We start from the raw sequence: 27,444 nt of genomic DNA, 5'->3' as shown, positions 1-27,444 counted from the left end.
GTTTTTTCTAATAATACTCTTTGCTTTTCTTTTCATAAAGGTTATCTGGATTATATCATTGTAATGTAGGTTAGCATTAGACTATGATAATTGATATCGTGCAAAACAAATAATACTAGTTTGTTCTATAAGCTGTAGACCTCGCAAATTACGTAACGTAACGTAGCTTAGTCATGTTATTACAAGTACTACAACCTAGTAACTCCCGGCGTACTTGTACTAGTACAAATTATGTTCGAGCTTTAATCCCATATAGAAATAAAGTTCTAAATCCTAAAGCGGAAATAATGTCCTGTAACTTACGAGAATATATAGCGTTAGGGCCATCGGTTCTTTTTTTTTTTCAAAGTTGTCCACCCCACTTTTTTTGGATTTGGAAAATTTTATGTGTTTTCCACTCAGAATCGCGAGCTCTTTCAATCCTAATATTTTAGGAGATTTATTTCCTTTGAATTTTCTAAAAAATTAATTTTAAATTAATTAAAACAAAGTTATGACCAAACAACCTGTTTTTGACCCTAAAATTATTCAACTTTGATTCCTACATACAAAAACTATGACCTGTGAAGTGAGATACTATTTTGTTTAAAGACGATGCTGTTAATATGATAGGCTTTAGAAACTATCATAATATCTATGGATTCAAATCGAAGTTCATTGACGCAGAGAACGCCCTTAAGTATATTCTCCGTTTTCTAACACGTCAAAAAGTAAAGGTAGCATCTCTGTAGACACACAACGGAATATGACTGAACCTTAGCTTAATATTAACCGAAATTCAAGCAAGTTTCTTATTAGCAGGCAGTCTCAGATGAGGAATAACGCCAAGGACGGCAGGAGGTCGCATTCCTAACCGGCCGTTACAATCCATTCTGAGGCTAAACTCCGCAAAACTACTTATTAAGATATGAAAAGGATGAATATATGTGCAACAGCACCGCACTGTTTGAGACCTGTTTTTTTCCTTTTGGGGATTCCTTGAATTTAGTAATCTTTTAAACTCCATGTTCTGATAAATAAATCTTAATAATGCCATATCCAGCTCATTTTTTCTGCAGCCTGATTTAATTCCTATCCCGTTACCATTTTTTTTCACACACACTGTACGGCGGTAACGGAAAGGAAACTAGCAGAAAGTATAATAAATAGTTGTCTCCATGTAAAATTGTAATATACTTCAATAAGATTTCCGAAAAATAATGAACTTACACATTCCTTCAATGCGACACAAACATATCAAAAATACAGATTTATTTTTATAATGTTTTATCTATTTATTTAATTGGGCCATTTTTTTTCAAAGTTGTCCATCCGACTTTTTTTGTAACATGGGTATGTTTTTCGCGATTCATTCTCAGAATCGCGAGGTCTTTCGATCCTGATAGGAGAAAAAAATTGTACCAAGGACTCCATACATTTTTCAAACCTTCCATTCCGTTACCGCCGTCCAAAATGTATAAAAAATGGTAACGGAATTGGAAAAAAACCTTGAAACACTTTTTTTCTCCTATTAGGATTGAAAGAGCTCGCGATTCTGAGTGGAAACCACATAAACATTTACAAATCCTCCGAAGATGGCACTCGCCGCTGCGTTTAGTTTTATTTTTGCGCTGCGTTCACTGTGTCACAGGTCCGCGTCGTACAGCTGCGTTCGTGACCAACAAAATGGTCTCGACGAATGACCAGCGCTGACCCTCGGGTTAGCATTTTATGCTGAGTCGGGACCATTTCGTGGTAACTTATATGTTTAATTTCTTTTATTTGCTGTTTCTGTTTTCTTACTTGTGTATTTTGTAGTTATCACGAATAAATAAATAATTGATTGATTGATTGATTGAAATCCAAAAAAAAAGTGAGGTGGATAACTTTGAAAAAAATTGCCCATTTAGCTTCAAAATAATTGTATGACAAATAAGCTATATGTTGATAATTAGACTAATTTAAGTACCCAGTTATAGTTTAACATTAATTATCAAATACTTTTTTTAAATTACATTTGAAATCGACACCTAATCTTCAGCTGTCTGGCGAACTCTCAAAAATACAAAATGGCTGACTCACTAATTGGTACAAATTAACGTTAACTGGCCTAATCATTATCTTTACAGCGTTTAATCTATGGATAAGCCAGTTTTTAAAATGTTTGGACATCTGCTGGCCTAGTTATGTACATAAAAAAGTTTGTTTCGGCTAAAAAAACACTTAGAATAGGATAGAAATCGTTTATTCGTAGTAAACATTACAAATAGGTACAATAGAAACACATTTTTTTTTAGTTTATTCACAATATACAGATAAATACTAATTAACTAATTATTAAACCCCGCTCCTTATCGTTTCTGGTGCAAAAGTACCTATAATACTTACTTATGGCGTTTGGATGGTTATGGATAAATTTTGCACCAAAAACGATTCAGCGCGAGGGTCCTCTCCTTTTTGCCGTAATCTACGGCCTATGTCGCGCACAAACTCTGTATTAGCGTATTTGTCTGTATATTGTGAATAAAATGTGAATAAACATTCAATTATTATAATTATTATAACATAACTAGTAATGTTTTTTTTTAATCTTATTTATTTTATAAGCTATACATTTAATTTGATTAAGTCGGCTACAATTTGTAATGTTAATAGATGGAAATAAATTGCGAGTAATAGTATAAAACGGTTCAAGGATAAATACAACGTGTTTCCGGTATCGCTCAAAACCTCAGGTACGAGTTCAATTTGTTATGACTTATGATAAACATTAAGATTAAACCACAGAACACCCCACTAGAAGCCAAATGCAAGCGATATTGTTCGAGACGCAAATCACCAATCCTTGCGGGGTGAGGCGGGCGCGCACGGTGCTGCCATTGGTCGTTTCAAATAATGGCGCGCCTTTATGATTAGCAGTAGGGATGGGAATGAGACATGTCTATTATAGACAATGGTACCGGTACCAGTACTGTGGTGAATTTGTTTTGCAACAAATTATAATATTATAATTAAATTATAATAAGGCCTAGTTACCCTTCGGGTTGGAAGGTCAGATGGCAGTCGCTTTCATAAAACTAGTGCCTACGCCAAATCTTGGTAGTAGTTTCCAAAGCGTACCCCAGGCTCCCATGAGCCGTGGCGAATGCCGATGCCGGGATAACGCAAGGAGGATGATAATTGTGATAGCATCTCAATAAAAATCATTCTAGTAACTAATAACTAAACTGTGCATTTTTACTTACGTTTACTAAGTTAAATAACCAACTAAATATTCTAAACTAATCAATGAACTAAATACCACTACAGATTCTACAGATTCTAGATAATTATTCACTATTACAAATCTGCTTTCTTTTATATTTCATAAAATGGTAGCACATGGTACGAACGGCAGTACGAAGTTCCCGCAACAGACATAAACTAACATGGCCCCATGCCTAGTCGTTTACGTGAAAGGGATAGCATATCACATTGTTAACTCGGTAAAGAGGGATGGACGCGCCTCGGCGCCGCTCAGCACAACCATATTGACCAGTATAAATGAACTCCGCGGACAATAAACAATATTCAACAAAATAATTAATTTGACTTAACTGTGGAATGTTGTTCCATCTTTTTTACATGTAGAAGTGTTAGAAGACTTGCCACACCACTTTATGCTGTAAGAGACCATTGTTTGCAACCAAAATTGATTACTTAAGATTTTTTCCCGAGCGGACACGGACACTGTTAGCGGGTCGTATACTTGGGCGCTACTGCTCGGTGTCGCACGCGTTCAAACTTTTATAAACCTGATTTGTCGTATGCTTGGTGACCGCGAGTCGCCCTGTAAGGGCCATCTTGTTGTATTGATCTGTGGATTAAACTTACAAACAACGTCAAACTCGTAGCGGAAAAAATAATCGCCCAAGTAACCAGCCAGTATTAATACCCCTAAATACTGAAAAAGGTAAACAACCTCTAGCAATGCGATATACACAATGTTGTATTACGAATACAATAGAATAGGCACGTAAAAAATAACTAATCATACTAATTTAAATAAAAATATTACCCCGATCAAGATATAGCTCAATCGATTCTACTCTCGATTCTGAACAAACGGTTTTCAGGTTTTTAGTAGTATCTTGATATATATCGGATATATATCAAGATATATATCCGATATATATCGGATATATATCCAGCTGGATTCGACGCTATCATTTTTTTATAAATATTGCAATACAAATAAACTTTTTAACAAAAAATAAAACCGCCTTCAAAAAAAAGCGCGTTACAAAACACGTAGAAACTAAAAAGCAAAAAATAATAAACCTTTGAATTCAGATTTCTTATCGTATTGCAATAATCTAAACATCCAAATTATAAACAAATCAATTATTTTTGTAGTCGGTGCCAGACCTGTTCGTCGCCTTGCTATATTGCCTGTTTGGCCCCACCCAACCATACTCAGGCTGGCCCCGACTCCAAAAATAATTGATTTGTTTATAATTTGGATGTTTAGATTATTGCAATACGATAAGAAATCTGAATTCAAAGGTTTATTATTTTTTGCTTTTTAGTTTCTACGTGTTTTGTAACGCGCTTTTTTTGAAGGCGGTTATATTTTTTGTTAAAAAGTTTATTTATTTGTTGATTTTTAGTGGTTCCTATTGATATTATATGTATCAATCCGAATATATGTACAGTAGTGAAAGAATTATCCTTTAACTCCTAACCATTGAGGAGTTGACCTTCCATCATCAGCTCAGCCATATAAAATTATTACCATCAGGTAATGTAGGTTAGCATTAGACTATGATAATTGATATCGTGCAAAACAAATAATACTAGTTTGTTCTATAAGCTGTAGACCTCGCAAATTACGTAACGTAACGTAGCTTAGTCATGTTACTACAAGTACTACAACCTAGTACTCCCGGCGTACTTGTACTAGTACAAATTATGTTCGAGCTTTAATCCCATATAGAAATAAAGTTCTAAATCCTAAAGCGGAAATAATGTCCTGTAACTTACGAGAATATATAGCGTTAGGGCCATTTTTTTTTTCAAAGTTGTCCACCCCACTTTTTTTGGATTTGGAAAATTTTATGTGTTTTCCACTCAGAATCGCGAGCTCTTTCAATCCTAATATTTAGGAGATTTATTTCCTTTGAATTTTCTAAAAAATTAATTTTAAATTAATTAAAACAAAGTTATGACCAAACAACCTGTTTTTGACCCTAAAATTATTCAACTTTGATTCCTACATCACAAAAACTATGACCTGTGAAGTGAGATACTATTTTGTTTAAAGACGATGCTGTTAATATGATAGGCTTTAGAAACTATCATAATATCTATGGATTCAAATCGAAGGTCATTGGCGCAGAGAACGCCCTTAAGTATATTCTCCGTTTTCTAACACGTCAAAAAGTAAAGGTAGCATCTCTGTAGACACACAACTGAATATGACTGAACCTTAGCTTAATATTAACCGAAATTCAAGCAAGTTTCTTATTAGCAGGCAGTCTCAGATGAGGAATAACGCCAAGGACGGCAGGAGGTCGCATTCCTAACCGGCCGTTACAATCCATTCTGAGGCTAAACTCCGCAAAACTACTTATTAAGATATGAAAAGTATGAATATATGTGCAACAGCACCGCACTGTTTGAGACCTGTTTTTTTCCTTTTGGGGATTCCTTGAATTTAGTAATCTTTTAAACTCCATGTTCTGATAAATAAATCTTAATAATGCCATATCCAGCTCATTTTTCTGCAGCCTGATTTAATTCCTATCCCGTTACCATTTTTTTTCACACACACTGTACGGCGGTAACGGAGAGGAAACTAGCAGAAAGTATAATAAATAGTTGTCTCCATGTAAAATTGTAATATACTTCAATAAGATTTCCGAAAAATAATGAACTTACACATTCCTTCAATGCGACACAAACATATCAAAAATACAGATTTATTTTTATAATGTTTTATCTATTTATTTAATTGGGCCATTTTTTTTTTCAAAGTTGTCCACCCGACTTTTTTTTTAACATGGGTATGTTTTACGCGATTCATTCTCAGAATCGCGAGGTCTTTCGATCCTGATAGGAGAAAAAAATTGTACCAAGGACTCCATACATTTTTCAAACCTTCCATTCCGTTACCGCCGTCCAAAATGTATAAAAAATGGTAACGGAATTGGAAAAAAACCTTGAAACACTTTTTTTCTCCTATTAGGATTGAAAGAGCTCGCGATTCTGAGTGGAAACCACATAAACATTTACAAATCCTCCGAAGATGGCGCTCGCCGCTGCGTTTAGTTTTATCTTTGCGCTGCGTTCACTATGTCACAGGTTCGCGTCGTACAGCTGCGTTCGTGACCAACAAAATGGTCCCGACGAATGACCAGCGCTGACCCTCGGGTTAGCATTTTATGCTGAGTCGGGACCATTTCGTGGTAACTTATATGTTTAATTTCTTTTATTTGCTGTTTCTGTTTTCTTACTTGTGTATTTTGTAGTTATCACGAATAAATAATTGATTGATTGAAATCCAAAAAAAAGTGAGGTGGATAACTTTGAAAAAAATTGCCCATTTAGCTTCAAAATAATTGTATGACAAATAAGCTATATGTTGATAATTAGACTAATTTAAGTACCCAGTTATAGTTTAACATTAATTATCAAATACTTTTTTTTAATTACATTTGAAATCGACACCTAATCTTCAGCTGTCTGGCGAACTCTCAAAAATACAAAATGGCTGACTCACTAATTGGTACAAATTAACGTTAACTGGCCTAATCATTATCTTTACAGCGTTTAATCTATGGATAAGCCACTTTTTAAAATGTTTGGACATCTGCTGGCCTAGTTATGTACATAAAAAAGTTTGTTTCGGCTAAAAAAACACTTAGAATAGGATAGAAATCGTTTATTCGTGGTAAACATTACAAATAGGTACAATAGAAACACATTTTTTTAGTTTATTCACAATATACAGATAAATACTAATTAACTAATTATTAAACCCCGTTCCTTATCGTTTCTGGTGCAAAAGTACCTATAATACTTACTTATGGCGTTTGGATGGTTATGGATAAATTTTGCACCAAAAACGATTCAGCGCGAGGGTCCTCTCCTTTTTGCCGTAATCTACGGCCTATGTCGCGCACAAACTCTGTATTAGCACATCTCGGACACTGGCGATCAAATATATGAAAGAGGCGCGTTCCTAGCACACATTCTAAGCTCGTATAGGTGAACGCGTACCATGTTTGTATGAGTGAGATCTGACAGGTTGACTGTTCGCGTTTTTGACAGGCGGTAACTGTGAGGTAACCGAGAGGGGGTGGGCGGCGTTTTCAGCGGGGAGCGGGAGTGGCCATACTGTACGATAGTACTCTTTATTATACTGTGGTATTAGCGTATTTGTCTGTATATTGTGAATAAACACATTCAATTATTATAATTATTATAACATAACTTGTAATGTTTTTTTTTTAATCTTATTTATTTTATAAGCTATACATTTAATTTGATTAAGTCGGCTAAAATTTGTAATGTTAATAGATCGAAATAAATTGCGAGTAATAGTTTAAAACGGTTCAAGGATAAATACAACGTGTTTCCGGTATCGCTCAAAACCTCATCAGACACCCCAACAGATTTTTATTTTTTTAAACCCATCTAGAGTATTCATCTTTTAATCTGATGGTTACTTTTTTTAAATTGAATTTTTAGATTTCTGTACAGCTCTACTTGACTTTTAGCTCTACACTCAATAAAATAATTGCTAACTACCATCATAAACCATAAAACTATTTATTTGTGTACGTTACTGCAACGACATAAGGTTTACCAATAGACAGCTAAGATGTCATTGTAAAACACTTTAAAGCTTTGTCACAGTAAACTTCAAATTGGACAGGTAATCGCAGTAAGCAAATTTAAACCCAATATTCAGAATGACAAGGTTGTAATTAGGTACGAGTTCAATTTGTTATGACTTATGATAAACATTAAGATTAAACCACAGAACACCCCACTAGAAGCCAAATGCAAGCGATATTGTTCGAGACGCAAATCACCAATCCTTGCGGGGTGAGGCGGGCGCGCACGGTGCTGCCATTGGTCGTTTCAAATAATGGCGCGCCTTTATGATTAGCAGTAGGGATGGGAATGAGACATGTCTATTATAGACAATGGTACCGGTACCAGTACTGTGGTGAATTTGTTTTGCAACAAATTATAATATTATAATTAAATTATAATAAGGCCTAGTTACCCTTCGGGTTGGAAGGTCAGATGGCAGTCGCTTTCATAAAACTAGTGCCTACGCCAAATCTTGGTAGTAGTTTCCAAAGCGTACCCCAGGCTCCCATGAGCCGTGGCGAATGCCGATGCCGGGATAACGCAAGGAGGATGATAATTGTGATAGCATCTCAATAAAAATCATTCTAGTAACTAATAACTAAACTGTGCATTTTTACTTACGTTTACTAAGTTAAATAACCAACTAAATATTCTAAACTAATCAATGAACTAAATACCACTACAGATTCTACAGATTCTAGATAATTATTCACTATTACAAATCTGCTTTCTTTTATATTTCATAAAATGGTAGCACATGGTACGAACGGCAGTACGAAGTTCCCGCAACAGACATAAACTAACATGGCCCCATGCCTAGTCGTTTACGTGAAAGGGATAGCATATCACATTGTTAACTCGGTAAAGAGGGATGGACGCGCCTCGGCGCCGCTCAGCACAACCATATTGACCAGTATAAATGAACTCCGCGGACAATAAACAATATTCAACAAAATAATTAATTTGACTTAACTGTGGAATGTTGTTCCATCTTTTTTACATGTAGAAGTGTTAGAAGACTTGCCACACCACTTTATGCTGTAAGAGACCATTGTTTGCAACCAAAATTGATTACTTAAGATTTTTTCCCGAGCGGACACGGACACTGTTAGCGGGTCGTATACTTGGGCGCTACTGCTCGGTGTCGCACGCGTTCAAACTTTTATAAACCTGATTTGTCGTATGCTTGGTGACCGCGAGTCGCCCTGTAAGGGCCATCTTGTTGTATTGATCTGTGGATTAAACTTACAAACAACGTCAAACTCGTAGCGGAAAAAATAATCGCCCAAGTAACCAGCCAGTATTAATACCCCTAAATACTGAAAAAGGTAAACAACCTCTAGCAATGCGATATACACAATGTTGTATTACGAATACAATAGAATAGGCACGTAAAAAATAACTAATCATACTAATTTAAATAAAAATATTACCCCGATCAAGATATAGCTCAATCGATTCTACTCTCGATTCTGAACAAACGGTTTTCAGGTTTTTAGTAGTATCTTGATATATATCGGATATATATCAAGATATATATCCGATATATATCGGATATATATCCAGCTGGATTCGACGCTATCATTTTTTTATAAATATTGCAATACAAATAAACTTTTTAACAAAAAATAAAACCGCCTTCAAAAAAAAGCGCGTTACAAAACACGTAGAAACTAAAAAGCAAAAAATAATAAACCTTTGAATTCAGATTTCTTATCGTATTGCAATAATCTAAACATCCAAATTATAAACAAATCAATTATTTTTGTAGTCGGTGCCAGACCTGTTCGTCGCCTTGCTATATTGCCTGTTTGGCCCCACCCAACCATACTCAGGCTGGCCCCGACTCCAAAAATAATTGATTTGTTTATAATTTGGATGTTTAGATTATTGCAATACGATAAGAAATCTGAATTCAAAGGTTTATTATTTTTTGCTTTTTAGTTTCTACGTGTTTTGTAACGCGCTTTTTTTTGAAGGCGGTTATATTTTTTGTTAAAAAGTTTATTTATTTGTTGATTTTTAGTGGTTCCTATTGATATTATATGTATCAATCCGAATATATGTACAGTAGTGAAAGAATTATCCTTTAACTCCTAACCATTGAGGAGTTGACCTTCCATCATCAGCTCAGCCATATAAAATTATTACCATCAGGTAATGTAGGTTAGCATTAGACTATGATAATTGATATCGTGCAAAACAAATAATACTAGTTTGTTCTATAAGCTGTAGACCTCGCAAATTACGTAACGTAACGTAGCTTAGTCATGTTACTACAAGTACTACAACCTAGTACTCCCGGCGTACTTGTACTAGTACAAATTATGTTCGAGCTTTAATCCCATATAGAAATAAAGTTCTAAATCCTAAAGCGGAAATAATGTCCTGTAACTTACGAGAATATATAGCGTTAGGGCCATTTTTTTTTTCAAAGTTGTCCACCCCACTTTTTTTGGATTTGGAAAATTTTATGTGTTTTCCACTCAGAATCGCGAGCTCTTTCAATCCTAATATTTAGGAGATTTATTTCCTTTGAATTTTCTAAAAAATTAATTTTAAATTAATTAAAACAAAGTTATGACCAAACAACCTGTTTTTGACCCTAAAATTATTCAACTTTGATTCCTACATCACAAAAACTATGACCTGTGAAGTGAGATACTATTTTGTTTAAAGACGATGCTGTTAATATGATAGGCTTTAGAAACTATCATAATATCTATGGATTCAAATCGAAGGTCATTGGCGCAGAGAACGCCCTTAAGTATATTCTCCGTTTTCTAACACGTCAAAAAGTAAAGGTAGCATCTCTGTAGACACACAACTGAATATGACTGAACCTTAGCTTAATATTAACCGAAATTCAAGCAAGTTTCTTATTAGCAGGCAGTCTCAGATGAGGAATAACGCCAAGGACGGCAGGAGGTCGCATTCCTAACCGGCCGTTACAATCCATTCTGAGGCTAAACTCCGCAAAACTACTTATTAAGATATGAAAAGTATGAATATATGTGCAACAGCACCGCACTGTTTGAGACCTGTTTTTTTCCTTTTGGGGATTCCTTGAATTTAGTAATCTTTTAAACTCCATGTTCTGATAAATAAATCTTAATAATGCCATATCCAGCTCATTTTTCTGCAGCCTGATTTAATTCCTATCCCGTTACCATTTTTTTCACACACACTGTACGGCGGTAACGGAGAGGAAACTAGCAGAAAGTATAATAAATAGTTGTCTCCATGTAAAATTGTAATATACTTCAATAAGATTTCCGAAAAATAATGAACTTACACATTCCTTCAATGCGACACAAACATATCAAAAATACAGATTTATTTTTATAATGTTTTATCTATTTATTTAATTGGGCCATTTTTTTTTTTCAAAGTTGTCCACCCGACTTTTTTTTTAACATGGGTATGTTTTACGCGATTCATTCTCAGAATCGCGAGGTCTTTCGATCCTGATAGGAGAAAAAAATTGTACCAAGGACTCCATACATTTTTCAAACCTTCCATTCCGTTACCGCCGTCCAAAATGTATAAAAAATGGTAACGGAATTGGAAAAAAACCTTGAAACACTTTTTTTCTCCTATTAGGATTGAAAGAGCTCGCGATTCTGAGTGGAAACCACATAAACATTTACAAATCCTCCGAAGATGGCGCTCGCCGCTGCGTTTAGTTTTATCTTTGCGCTGCGTTCACTATGTCACAGGTTCGCGTCGTACAGCTGCGTTCGTGACCAACAAAATGGTCCCGACGAATGACCAGCGCTGACCCTCGGGTTAGCATTTTATGCTGAGTCGGGACCATTTCGTGGTAACTTATATGTTTAATTTCTTTTATTTGCTGTTTCTGTTTTCTTACTTGTGTATTTTGTAGTTATCACGAATAAATAATTGATTGATTGAAATCCAAAAAAAAGTGAGGTGGATAACTTTGAAAAAAATTGCCCATTTAGCTTCAAAATAATTGTATGACAAATAAGCTATATGTTGATAATTAGACTAATTTAAGTACCCAGTTATAGTTTAACATTAATTATCAAATACTTTTTTTTAATTACATTTGAAATCGACACCTAATCTTCAGCTGTCTGGCGAACTCTCAAAAATACAAAATGGCTGACTCACTAATTGGTACAAATTAACGTTAACTGGCCTAATCATTATCTTTACAGCGTTTAATCTATGGATAAGCCACTTTTTAAAATGTTTGGACATCTGCTGGCCTAGTTATGTACATAAAAAAGTTTGTTTCGGCTAAAAAAACACTTAGAATAGGATAGAAATCGTTTATTCGTGGTAAACATTACAAATAGGTACAATAGAAACACATTTTTTTTTAGTTTATTCACAATATACAGATAAATACTAATTAACTAATTATTAAACCCCGTTCCTTATCGTTTCTGGTGCAAAAGTACCTATAATACTTACTTATGGCGTTTGGATGGTTATGGATAAATTTTGCACCAAAAACGATTCAGCGCGAGGGTCCTCTCCTTTTTGCCGTAATCTACGGCCTATGTCGCGCACAAACTCTGTATTAGCACATCTCGGACACTGGCGATCAAATATATGAAAGAGGCGCGTTCCTAGCACACATTCTAAGCTCGTATAGGTGAACGCGTACCATGTTTGTATGAGTGAGATCTGACAGGTTGACTGTTCGCGTTTTTGACAGGCGGTAACTGTGAGGTAACCGAGAGGGGGTGGGCGGCGTTTTCAGCGGGGAGCGGGAGTGGCCATACTGTACGATAGTACTCTTTATTATACTGTGGTATTAGCGTATTTGTCTGTATATTGTGAATAAACACATTCAATTATTATAATTATTATAACATAACTTGTAATGTTTTTTTTTTAATCTTATTTATTTTATAAGCTATACATTTAATTTGATTAAGTCGGCTAAAATTTGTAATGTTAATAGATCGAAATAAATTGCGAGTAATAGTTTAAAACGGTTCAAGGATAAATACAACGTGTTTCCGGTATCGCTCAAAACCTCATCAGACACCCCAACAGATTTTTATTTTTTTAAACCCATCTAGAGTATTCATCTTTTAATCTGATGGTTACTTTTTTTTTAAATTGAATTTTTAGATTTCTGTGCAGCTCTACTTGACTTTTAGCTCTACACTCAATAAAATAATTGCTAACTACCATCATAAACCATAAAACTATTTATTTGTGTACGTTACTGCAACGACATAAGGTTTACCAATAGACAGCTAAGATGTCATTGTAAAACACTTTAAAGCTTTGTCACAGTAAACTTCAAATTGGACAGGTAATCGCAGTAAGCAAATTTAAACCCAATATTCAGAATGACAAGGTTGTAATTAGGTACGAGTTCAATTTGTTATGACTTATGATAAACATTAAGATTAAACCACAGAACACCCCACTAGAAGCCAAATGCAAGCGATATTGTTCGAGACGCAAATCACCAATCCTTGCGGGGTGAGGCGGGCGCGCACGGTGCTGCCATTGGTCGTTTCAAATAATGGCGCGCCTTTATGATTAGCAGTAGGGATGGGAATGAGACATGTCTATTATAGACAATGGTACCGGTACCAGTACTGTGGTGAATTTGTTTTGCAACAAATTATAATATTATAATTAAATTATAATAAGGCCTAGTTACCCTTCGGGTTGGAAGGTCAGATGGCAGTCGCTTTCATAAAACTAGTGCCTACGCCAAATCTTGGTAGTAGTTTCCAAAGCGTACCCCAGGCTCCCATGAGCCGTGGCGAATGCCGATGCCGGGATAACGCAAGGAGGATGATAATTGTGATAGCATCTCAATAAAAATCATTCTAGTAACTAATAACTAAACTGTGCATTTTTACTTACGTTTACTAAGTTAAATAACCAACTAAATATTCTAAACTAATCAATGAACTAAATACCACTACAGATTCTACAGATTCTAGATAATTATTCACTATTACAAATCTGCTTTCTTTTATATTTCATAAAATGGTAGCACATGGTACGAACGGCAGTACGAAGTTCCCGCAACAGACATAAACTAACATGGCCCCATGCCTAGTCGTTTACGTGAAAGGGATAGCATATCACATTGTTAACTCGGTAAAGAGGGATGGACGCGCCTCGGCGCCGCTCAGCACAACCATATTGACCAGTATAAATGAACTCCGCGGACAATAAACAATATTCAACAAAATAATTAATTTGACTTAACTGTGGAATGTTGTTCCATCTTTTTTACATGTAGAAGTGTTAGAAGACTTGCCACACCACTTTATGCTGTAAGAGACCATTGTTTGCAACCAAAATTGATTATTTAAGATTTTTTCCCGAGCGGACACGGACACTGTTAGCGGGTCGTATACTTGGGCGCTACTGCTCGGTGTCGCACGCGTTCAAACTTTTATAAACCTGATTTGTCGTATGCTTGGTGACCGCGAGTCGCCCTGTAAGGGCCATCTTGTTGTATTGATCTGTGGATTAAACTTACAAACAACGTCAAACTCGTAGCGGAAAAAATAATCGCCCAAGTAACCAGCCAGTATTAATACCCCTAAATACTGAAAAAGGTAAACAACCTCTAGCAATGCGATATACACAATGTTGTATTACGAATACAATAGAATAGGCACGTAAAAAATAACTAATCATACTAATTTAAATAAAAATATTACCCCGATCAAGATATAGCTCAATCGATTCTACTCTCGATTCTGAACAAACGGTTTTCAGGTTTTTAGTAGTATCTTGATATATATCGGATATATATCAAGATATATATCCGATATATATCGGATATATATCCAGCTGGATTCGACGCTATCATTTTTTTATAAATATTGCAATACAAATAAACTTTTTAACAAAAAAAGAGGCCCCGACTCCAAAAATAATTGATTTGTTTATAATTTGGATGTTTAGATTATTGCAATACGATAAGAAATCTGAATTCAAAGGTTTATTATTTTTTGCTTTTTAGTTTCTACGTGTTTTGTAACGCGCTTTTTTTGAAGGCGGTTTTATTTTTTGTTAAAAAGTTTATTTATTTGTTGATTTTTAGTGGTTCCTATTGATATTATATGTATCAATCCGAATATATGTACAGTAGTGAAAGAATTATCCTTTAACTCCTAACCATTGAGGAGTTGACCTTCCATCATCAGCTCAGCCATATAAAATTATTACCATCAGGCGTAAATACTGGTGTACCTTTGAAAAATACATTAAAAAAACATTACATGTGCCTATAACATTTGAAGAGTTCCCTCGATTTCTCCAAGATCCCATCATCAGACCCCGACTTGGTGCCAATGGGACCATCTCGGGGTTATACCCGTTCGATCAAAAAAAAAATTTGAAAATCGGTCCACGATTCTCGGAGATATCGAGTAACATACATACAAAAAAAAAATAAAAAAAAAAATAAAAAAAAACATTCAGTCGAATTGAGAACCTCCTCCTTTTTTGAAGTCGGTTAAAAATGGTTAAAAAAAATTAATAGTTGTTTTTTTAGGTTTGTTGCTGTTTTTCTACTGAATGTTATGTTTTTTAGTACATTTTTCCTTATCTAAAGTAGTATTCATAAATAATGCGACAAAATACATACATACATACATACAATCACGCCTGTATCCCATGAAGGGGTAGGCAGAGCACTTGAAACCACTCAAGTTTCAGTGCCACTCTTGGCAAATAAGGGGTTGAAAGAAAACGAAACTGTGACACTAAAGTGACAGGTTGCCAGCCTCTCGCCTACGCCACAATTTAACCCATGTCCCTCAGTCGCCTTCTACGACACCCACGGGAAGAAAGGGGGTGGTGAAATTCTTAACCCGTCACCACACGACAAAATAATAATATCAAAGTTGATAATTTATCACCACTCGTTTCGAACTCCCTTTTTTACGCACTTGTATCGGAATGTACTATTTTTTATACTACGTTGGTGGCAAACAAACATATGGTCCGCCTGATAGAAAGCTGTCACCCTAACCTATGGACGCCTGCAACTCAAAGAGTGTCACATGCGCGTTAAAACCCCATTAGAAACTTGAATTAAATATATCGCGTTTATAATTAACTATTAATCTTATATATGGGTTCTTTACTTTAAATAAGTTCCAAATGTCATGGAAATAAACCCTTTTATTTGAATTGAGTTAAGTATTTATATTCTTTAGTAAGTTATATAGTCTCATTGGTCTTACATAACTAGGAATTTCCTTTTAACAACTAAGTATATATTTGTGACGTGATTAGCCAAAATCAACACTTCGCCAGTTATTTATAAGGAATATTATGCATTTCTAGGCCGATGATCCTTATTGACAACACCAATGTACCATTAGTTTGCCTGTAATGACACAATACAGGAAAATTTTGTAGGTATCTAATAATAAAACGGTCTGTTTCCTGTAACTGTGACGTGTAGTGAAAGGAATTGTACGTTCGTCATGATTTTGTAGAACTGCTGTATTTAAGATGTAATATGTATTTATATAGATAGATAAATAGCTGGTGAATCGATCTTAAATGACATCTTAGTATGTGTGTTTAACTGTTTATGTATTTTATATTTTTAGTCTGTAATCTTTATTGTGCTATAAGTTTATTAGTTCGCAAAATAATTGTTCGTATACTGCGATAGTACCTAAGTATAAAAATATATCCATATGCATACTAATATCATAAATGGGAAAGTGTGTGTCTCTGTTTGTTTGTCTGTCTTTTACGCCAAAGCGGAGCGACGAATTGACGTGATTTTTATTGATAGTTGGAGGAATGGAGAGTGAAATAGGCTATTCAACTCCCACTTCCCTAAAATGGGGCTGGAAGTTTGTATGGACTATGGAGCATTCCGCAATTTTCGAATTGAACGCGAGCGAAGCCGCGGGCAAAAGCTAGTGTTTAAATAATTTAACATATACAAAAATACCTATGTTACAAAAAAAGTGGGGTGGACAACTTTGAAAAAAAAAATGGCCCATACGCGATCCTCTTTGGTATGGATATCTGCTCATCCTACACTGAGAGAAATTTGCATTGTGAATTTAACAAGTTCGACTTGTTGCGGTTTATCCGTTTGAATCAGCCAAACGTATGTTTAAAACAATATGTGTCAGGTTGTTTTTATAAAATCGACTTGTTGATTCTAATATATTGCCGATTCAAATGACAAGTAGCTTGTTGTTTGAACCAAAGAGCACGTAGGCGCTATTTTAACCAAAAAACTTGTTGAACGAACATGAAAACTGGTTGTAATTTTTCTCAGTGTTAGGTTTGGAACCCATAGCGTTCTGGCGGGCAAGCACCGCAGCGTGATAACTGATAACGTCCAAACCTTTCAACGTCCAGGCCTTTTTTGCACTATTTGTAAGTGCGATGGGGACGCACCGACGCTATAAAGTTTATCAGATCAGCGTACTACGCCCGCTGATCAGGGTCCAAAATAATATATGATAGACACGTAAAATATTTTATTATTTAATGATTCATTAAAGTCATAAATATTTGTTTTATATCCGCACACGCAAACTATTATATATAATATATAATACATATTTCTTCCACTTGTATCTCACCTCACTAACGACCTTAGTAACAAGACAAACATTTAACAACACCCCCCTTTGATTCTCCTTATTTACCTAGTACTCGACTGAGGAAATGTAGTCCCGTGACCTTTTGTGTATAAGAAAAGCCACTTGTTTCTATTTTCTACCGGACGAAAAGGTCGTCTCGAATGTTTTAGTTCCATTCCGTTACCGTTTTTATTTGCAAAATTACCTTTTTCGTTGATCCTAACGAAAAAGGTAATAAACAATTGGGTGACTTATCTCCTACTAGATGAAGATTTTTGAAATATACCTACAAAAATTTACTTTTAATAAAAATCTTATAACAACGAATGATTGCATTAAAAAAAATAATTGGCGGGAATTTCAGAACAAAAAATGTTCAGAAGAAACAATAATACTTTTTATCCAGAAAGGAAATTGGTTGGGTTTGTATGTAAAACTGGTTTCGTAACAGTCTTCAGAAACTTAAGTCTAGATATTCTCACGCCTAGGCAACCTAAATATTGAATCAGGTCAAAGTCTCGAGTGCCATATGCACGTAATTAGGTATAGACGATGGAATTAAATTAGTTACTAAATCAGGCCAAACTTTGCAACATGTTTGAGCACTATATTCTGTGTAGTCGTGATCAGTTACTTGGGCCATTTAGTTGTCCACCCCACTATTTTTGTAACATGTGTATTTTTTTACGCGATTCATATTCTGAAACGCGAGGTCTTTCGATCCGAAGATTTCCGTACATTTTTCAAACCTTCCATTCCGTTACCGCCATAAAAAATGTATGAAAAAATGGTAACGGAATGGGAAAAGAACCTTGGGACACTTTTTTCTCCTATTAGGATTGAAAGAGCCCGCGATTCTGTGGAAACCACATAAAAAATTCCAAATCCAAAATTGTGAACAACTTTGAAAAACAATAACCTATTTATGAGCTACTAAAGCTCTCACAAATATCGGAACACGCCTCTACTGTCAAGAATGTAGTCTGGCTCTGTCGCACCAATATGCAAGAGCGATAGAGATAGATAGCTACGAAAGAGATATTATCGTGAGCGTTTGTGCATTCGGCTACGCATACTGCTCCTGTATATCTGATGGTTACGTATACTGTATGCTATAATCAATTTTCAAAAAAGTTTTTAAAGTTTATATGAAACTTTCCTTTTTGTTACCGAAAACACTGGTAACAATAGTTCACCTTAGACCTAGGCAAGTAGTAGATAAATAACGATCGTACGAAGTAGAAGTAGATTAATAACGATCAATGAGGGCCAGTGGCATCAACCACCTTTGACAGACACATCATCGTCACGCAGCAGACGTCTATGAAACTTCCCATACAATAAAATTTAACAAACGCTTTAACGGAGACAGATGGTTTGGTGCAACCGACCCTTAGTGTAAGAAATAAGGTAACACTTTAATTTGCATCATAAATAAATAAACATGCGATGAAGTGGTCACTTAAATTAGAATTACGTGGAATTGCCCATGAGGATATAACACAAGTGGTCAACTGGGTAGGTACTAGAGATGGGCCGAATACGGACCTCATCGATCCATCGGTAATTCGATACCTGGGCCATTTTTTTCAAAGTTGTCCACCCCACTTTTTTTTTGGATTTGGAAATTTTTATGTGTTTTCCACTCAGAATCGCGAGCTCTTTCAATCCTAATAGGAGAAAATAAGTGTCCCAAAGTTTTTTTCCCATTCCGTTACCATTTTTTCATACATTTTGTATGGCGGTAACGGAATGGAAGGTTCGAAAAAATGTATGGAAATCTTGGGACATTTTTTTTCTCCTATTAGGATTCTGAGTATGAATCGCGTAAAAAATACCCATGTTACAAAAAAAGTGGGGTGGACAAAAAATTAAAATTTTGATCCATATTCTTCTTTCCATTAAAACGAAACTGCATTATTCAAAATAAAATACATCTTATCTTGTTCGGCGTTCACATGACATACCAAAGTTATCGGAATAAAACAAAAACACCTTGTAATATCTCAACAACACATTATTTTGCCGTTATCGCTTTCCATAACAAAGATATTAATATTAAACCGTAATGTTTCCAAACAACTCATTCTCATTACGAGGAAATGGGACGGCTGGTTCTCCATACAAACGCTGTCCTGATTTTCCTCTCAGAGATGTATAATTAATCATAGCTGATAGCGCTTTCGTTCGTCATTTTTCGAATTTATAGTTAGTGCAAGTATTACTAAAGATACAAGAGAAAGTGATTGTATCCACTGAACACGCCTACCATGTATAAACGATACACACTATTTAACAAAAAGAAACCTACTTTAACATATTAGGTACTTCACTAGTAATCAATTTTAGGCAAGCCGGTGGGAATCGGCTTGTATGGACCAGCCGCTGCTGCTATTTAATAATACAAACATTGTAAAACATGGAAAAAATGGACCGGTTACATTTGCCCCCAGTCGAGATTTGCCCCGATGTACCTTATAAGACTGCCATCTCTCGACTATGGAATATGGATTAACTTATGAACCTCAGTTGTCAAATATTAATATTCTTAGTCTGAGAATGTCAAATATTAATGACCCACTCATATAAACCGAAAAATGAACCTCGTAGGGAGTTAGTCTCTAGTAGTATATATGTCTTTCGTATTATAATGCACAGCACTGTTTTCAATTAATGTTTTTTTTTAACTTATATTCCTATAAAAAATTAACAAAAAAACGCAGGGGCACAACTATAGTTGGCATACTTCAAGGGCCGGTTGCATAAAACCGTCTGTCACCGTTAAAGTGTTCGTTAAATTTTATTGTATGGGAAGTTCCATAGATGTCTGCTGACGATGATGTGCCTGTCAAATGTGGTTGATGCAACTGGCCCTAAATCTTGTGAAAATATTTACAATAATGTTTATTTTATACCATGGGAGTAAAATAAGGACCACATTTGTATGACAGTCGCCACCACTTAAGTCTTAATATGAATCACACAACTAATACCTTAAGCTCACGTTCGAAATGAGACCTTAACACCTTCGTTACAAAGCTGACATGTTCTGTCCACCGAGTTTGTTTACTCCGATTCAGTCCTTAGGTTATCGCGTTAAGGTCGGAGTTTACTTGACCTAGTGCCGGTGAATCATAAGTAAATGGTGACGTCACATATTTGTGTACGCGATTTTTAACCCTCGACGCAAAAACGACGGGTGTTATAAGTTTGACGTGTCTGTCTGTCTGTCTGTGTGTGTCTGTCTGTGGCATCGTAGCTCCCGAATGGATGAACCGATTTAATTTGTTTTGTTTGAAAGCTGAGTTAGTCGGGAGTGTTCTTAGCCATGTTTCATGAAAATCGGTCCACTATGTCGCGGTCCGGGGTTTTTTCAAAATTTTGGGCCGATTTTCATGAAACATGGCTAAGAACACTCCCGACTAACTCAGCTTTCAAACAAAAAAAAACTAATTCGAAATCGATTCATCCGTTCCGGAGCTACGATGCCACAGACACACACACACAGACAGACAGACACGTCAAACTTATAACATGACTTTCAGTTGCTCATAACGGTTAAATACGAAATACCTGGGGGGTTACCATGACGTGCTAAAGCCGTTCAGTTTAGGTTGAGAGAGAGGGACGGAGCTATGTAACTGCTATAGCTGTGTCCCTTTCTCTCAACCTAAACTGAACGTCTTTAGTACGTCATGGTAACCCCCCTGGGGCCCGTTTCTCGAAAGGTACAAGCCTTGTATTACAAGTTCGCGAACTGTCAAATCGTATGGGTTGTTATGGAAACACACTTGTAATACAAGGCTTGTACCTTTCGAGAAACGGGCCACTGATAGTTCGTCGATATTGCTAACATAGTAATATTACCTCCGAAACGTCACATAATAGTGTCCGAACCCAACGCCTAAACCTATCTAGGAATAATTGTGCCTCTGCCTACAGCCTACCTAGTAAACGATATTTGGTGCGAGCCTCCGAACTCTCCACAGAATTAGGTTAGTGTCAAGGGCTGTAATATGGTTATCGAAAATTGCCTCAATTAAATTGAACGCAGCCTATTTGGGCCCTGTTAATAAAACAAGGCACCAAAAGTATCTGACACCTTAAATAACTTTTCTAAATACATACAGATAAATCTATACAGTTCGCGGTCAGATGTGTCAACAAGTTTTAATTATTATGTACTAGCGACCCGCCCCGGCGTCGCACGGGTACTATACCTACATGTAAACCTTCCTCTGGAATCACTCTATCTATTAAAAAAAACCCCATCAAAATCCGTTGCGTAGTTTTAAAGATTTAAGCATACATAGGGACATAGGGACATAGGGACAGAGAAAGCGACTTTGTTTTATACTATGTAGTGATAGTGATAGTGAAGTGATGATAGTGATACTGATAGTGATAGTGATACTTGAGTACCTACTAGATTTTGCCCGCGGCTTCGCTCGCGTTAAATTCGAAAATTGCGGAATGCTTCGTACAATCGTGACCCCCCCTCCCTCCTCCCTCCATTTAAGGGAATTGAGGGGTCAGAAAGAGGCGAAAAGTAGCCTATGTCACTCCCCATCCCTTCAACCATCTCTACTTAAAAAAACACATCAGTTCTGTACCTCGCTCCGTTTTGCCGTGAAAGACGGACAAACAGACACGCACACTTTCCCATTTATAATATTAGTATGGATAGACACACGCCTATTTTTTTAGCGGGTATAGAATGATAGTTAGACACTTCTGAAGCGTTATTTGATCCGCTACTTTTTCAGGGTTCCGTAGTCAACTAGGAACCCTTATAGTTTCGCCATGTCTGTCTGTCCGTCCGTCCGTCCGCGCCTCCGCGGATAATCTCAGTAACCGTAAGCACTAGAAATCTGAAATTTGGTACCAATGTGTATATCAATCACGCCAACAAAAAATGTTTTATTAGGGTACCCTCCCTAAATGTAAAGTGGGGGCTGATATTTTTTTTATTCCAACCCCCACGTGTGATATATTTTTGGATAGGTATTTAAAAATGAATAAGGGTTTACTAAGTTCGTTTTTTGATAATATTAATATTTTCGGAAATAATCACTTTTAAAGGAAAAAAAGTGCCCCCCCCCCCCCCCCTCTAACTTGTCTTTTGAACCGTATGTTTAAAAAATATGAAAAAAATCACAAAAGTAGAACTTTATAAAGACTTTCTAGGAAAATTGTTTGGAACTTGATAGGTTCAGTAGTTTTTTAAGAAAAATACGAAAAACTACGGAACCCTACACTGAGCGTGGCCCGACACGCTCTTGGCCGGTTTTTTTATGCTGACTGTACAAGTCTCCAGTCACCGGCATAAAGAATGATTTCTGTACCTTGTCGCTTTAAATCGTTTGATAATTTCTTATGACATTTCAAACAAGACGTTAATGTGACAAGGTACAGAAATCATCACTTATTTTATGCCGGTGGCCGTACTAGGAATGCAGCCTCAGTATAGGTATGTGCAATTGTGCATTGTATAGCAAAGTATGTACCTATACAAATTATATGGAAAATGGTAACATAATAGGAAAACCTTTACCTATTAGGACTGAAAAAGCCAGTGGAGACCCTATACATCTCTAAGGATAATTAGATTAAGTATACATGTTATCTTTAGTTGTGACATTTAGAGTCATTTGCATCTCTAAAATAATTTTAGACTTATTTTTTTTGTATTTGTACTTTTCTATATTATTATGTGTAGTTTTTAGTTGAATCTCTTCTTCTTTCTGTGTCAGTGTCCAAGCTTCACACCCATACATCAAAATTGGTCTAATAACAGTCTTGTAGACTCGAATTTTGGTAGGTCTACTGATCAGAGACAGAGTGCAGAGAGTGAGAGGGCAGAGTGGCGATCTCTTGTGTCGGAGGCCAAGATCATTTTTGGGTCGCTGAGCCAGTGAAGTAGTAGTAGTAGTAGTAGTTTTAGTTGAATATCGACATTTAGAGACCTTATACATCTCTAATCATTGTAGTAGCGTACCTAATAGTTTAGTTAGAACTTAGAATTAGTATTATCAATTGTAATTTCAGTTCAACTTGTATATTGACGTGTAAAAGTGCCCCTGTGGCCTATTTGCTGAATAAATAAATAAAAAAAAATTAAAATTTAAACTGTTTATTTCAGTCATTTTTATAGAATTTTACAAACAAAACTCCTAATCTATTATTATTTAGATTCTAATTGAGTTAGGTCTAATTGAGATCATGCATTACATTACCTGTTCAAAGTTAGTATTATAATAATATACTTACATTTCAACTACATTTATGTCAATTCAGAGATTAGGTAAATTGTTCAGCAACATACTTTTATATGACTTTACTATTTGCTTATCTGGTAGAAATATCATAAAATTTTCAAAAATGGATCAAAAAAGTGCAGCACGTAGGGCATAGCGAATGGCATTTCTCCGACGCCAAACGAAAGCGATACGCCGCTGGCTCTGTCGCGCCAATACGCAAGCGCGATAGAGATAGATATCTACTAGCGCTTCGTTTCGTGAGCGTTTCGTGAGCGATTGTGCCATTCGGCTAGCCACCCTGTTCTAATGATTTGTAATTAGTGATTTTGAGTAGAAATATCATAAAATTTTCAAAAATGGATCAAAAAAGTGCAGTTCCTAAGTTGCAGTTCATTTAATATTTGCCATAAATTGCACGAAATACACTATTTATTTACTCATGGGTACATTGCACTTTGCAGCATAGTCTTTTTAACCCCCGACGCAAAAACGACTGAGTGTTATAAGTTTGACATGTCTGTCTGTCTAATCCTGTCTGATTGTGTATGTCTGTCTGTGGCACCGTAGCTCCTGAACGGATGAACCGATTTAGATTTAGTTTTTTTTTGTTTGAAAGCTTGTTTAGCCATGTTACATGAAAATCGGTCCGCTATGTCGGGGGTTTTTTCATTTTTTTTTATTTTGGGGTTAGGTTATTCTTAACATGTCTTCGTTTCTTCCTTTTGTTGGCCAGGGTTTTAATAGCACCAGTTTAATTTCGTTTTAAATGTCTTGATAATAATTCGAGTCTTATACATAATATAGGCAAGATACTGTATCAAATGAATACACATATTTAATACATAACTAAGTACTTATCAGTTTTGCCAACCTATTCCAAGCTATATAATGTATTGTGATAATGTCCTAATATGCTTTTAAAGTGTAAAATGATAGTTATCGCAAACAAATACAATGAGGTTCTTATCACTAACAGGGCAATTCAAACTTGCATTGAAAATAGGATATCAGAAAGATGTCATTCACACCCGCGCCAAGACAACGGATAACATAACTATATGGGGAAATGCATCGGATATTCAGAAAGTACTAGTTTTACAGAAGCGTTCTGTGAGGATAATGTGCGGTGTCAACCAACGGGATTCGGCCAAACCACTTTTTGAAAGGCTAGGCATTATGACAGTAATCTCATTATTCATATATAATTCTTTGCTAGAAATTCACAAACAAACGGACTCTCTCCAAAAAATATCTGATATACACAATTATAACACGCGATCTAGACACAAATTGCTTCTACCTAAGATGCGGCAAAAATGTCAAAAACAGGGCGTTCACTTAAAGATCAAACTGTTCAATAAATTGCCACAAGAAATAACTAACCTCCAAACAAATAGTTTTAAGACCAAAATATCTATATTTTTCAGGAAGCATGCCTTCTACTCTGTCACTGAATATTTAAACTGTGATATTGACATGAACAAATTCGCATGTTCTTAAAAAAAAAAAAAAAAAAAAAAAATATATATATATATATTTCGCTTGTCATGTTTTCAATGTTATATTTAAATGTACATATATACTTTAATTATTTGTAACGACATACCATGTAATGCACATATTACTTTATGGTGAATAAAAACAATACAATACAATACAATAACCAAAAAAAATAAATTGAAAAACCCCTGACTTAATAGACCGATTTTCATGAAACATGGCTAAGAACACTCCCGACTAACTCAGCTTTCAGACAAAAAAAACTAAATCTAAATTGGTTCATCCGTTCGGGAGCTCCGATGCCACAGACACACTGTCTGTGGCATCGTAGCTCCATATCATTATCACCATATCATTTTACACAGACAGACACGTCAAACTTATAACAGCCCGTCGTTTTTGCGTCGGGGGTTAAAAACACGGGTTAGATACGAACTTACGACGCTGACAGCACCCAATGGCCTTGACGCTAGCGTACACTGTCTAATCGTATGGGTGTAAGTGAGAGCGCGATGTCACTAAAAGAGGGCGGATAGGTACGAAAAGTGCGGAAAAATATTAAAATAAATAAATAGAAAGATGCATTATTTGTGCAAAATGTTTCGTTAGGGTTTTAGATATGTATATATTTGTTATTATAATATTAACTAAAGACAACTAAGTGAATAATTGAACTACACACAACCGTTTAATGACTAACTCGAGACCAATCTTTGCAATTTTTTTCTATCGAGCCGATTTCATTAAATCGTTTATCGAGTACGGCTATGTTCTTTGAAATATAATGAATAATAACATATAATTTACTTGCCTTACTAAGACTAATAGTTTGTCTTAAAAAACGTGTAACATCAATTTTACACAATTTGGTGTTGTCAGCCACTTACGGAGTTACATTATATGTTTGAGCTACAGCGAGCGAGAGAAATGCGCGATATCCGAATGACTTCGTTCTGATGTCCTTATAATAGTGTGAGTCTGAATTGGCTTATAAGTCTTAGGTATTTTACTACATCGTCAAATGAAATCAGCTGATTTCATAATTTCTTAGTAGTGTGATTCATTATACTTTATCGACGAGAAATTTATGTTTCCAGTTACAATAAACATAACAAAGGCACTTGTAGACGGCGCGCAAAGTCGCATACGATTTTAGATATTGCGAACAAAAAGAGAAATATAATATTAACTAGCTTTTGCTCCATCCCTTCAAATATCTCCACTTAAAAAATCACGTCAATTCGTCGCTCCGTTTTGCCGTGAAAGACGGACAAACAAACAGACACACACACACTTTCCCATTTATAATATTAGTATGGATTATATGGCTCTTCTTTTTTGCACAGAGTCTAGATTGAGAGATAATATATGGTATGACTAAGTTAGCACTCAAGTGCCTACCTTGGTTACTATAAGACAAGTACAGTCATATATTTAGATTACTAAGAAAAGTATTATAAATGTGCAATAAAATATTAGGATTATTGAATAAAAAAGCGGATTTATTTTCGCACGTATTTTGAAAACAATTGATTAATGTTATTGGTATAACTTCGATAGCGGGTTTTTTTTTTAAATCGCTAATATTCCTTCATTTATAAGCACTTGTTTACTGTTTTTTGCAGTATAGAGTACTTTTAATTTATTAAAAAACGTAGTAATTAATATATATTTCAATAATATTTTGTTTTGAAGTTATCGACTGCATGAAAATGCACAGAATTCGCGCCTGCATGAATTCTATTCGTTGAATTGTAAATCTTTCTAAAAGTTTAAACTTTTAAAATTCATTACTTACCGTTCTTCATTTTGATAATCATATCTGGAGGGCGATTGTTGAATCTCGCATACGGGATTTTGTCACTAAAATACCGGTTGAAAACGGTGGCTTGCTTATTATTTTCAGTGACAATTTTCTGAATTCGAACGCGTGAAACTCAAAAATCGGCTTGCTGTTCTTCAAAATCTCTCACTCACTCTAGTCATATCACTAGAAATGGCACTTATTAATCTTATTATGAAATATGAACAATCACTAAAACACTCATTGAGAGATAATAATACAAGTTGAAGACTCCACAAGATAGGAATATGGTTTCGCCTATTAAAAACATTGATTTTATTATTAAAAACTCATTCACGGTAAAACACATTTCTTGGCTAATTCTTGCATACTTTCTCGTTAAATATCACTTCGCAAAAAACTATAAATATTACACTTTAAACAAATATAATACAAATAATACAAAATACAACAA

At 35.4% G+C, this 27,444-nt stretch overlaps 1 protein-coding gene across 3 annotated transcripts in view; it reads left to right on the top strand.

Annotated features, from left to right (window-relative positions):
- Positions 1-27,444, top strand: part of LOC125240692 (Krueppel-like factor 8) — a 181,300-nt gene that overhangs the window by 6,641 nt on the left and 147,215 nt on the right. The window lies entirely within an intron of this gene.

The sequence above is a fragment of the Leguminivora glycinivorella genome, chromosome Z (assembly GCF_023078275.1).
Source record: "Leguminivora glycinivorella isolate SPB_JAAS2020 chromosome Z, LegGlyc_1.1, whole genome shotgun sequence".
NCBI classification, from domain to species: Eukaryota; Metazoa; Arthropoda; class Insecta; order Lepidoptera; family Tortricidae; genus Leguminivora; species Leguminivora glycinivorella.
Note: the sequence above shows the minus strand (reverse complement) of the source record. Positions and strands in the feature narration are given on the sequence as shown.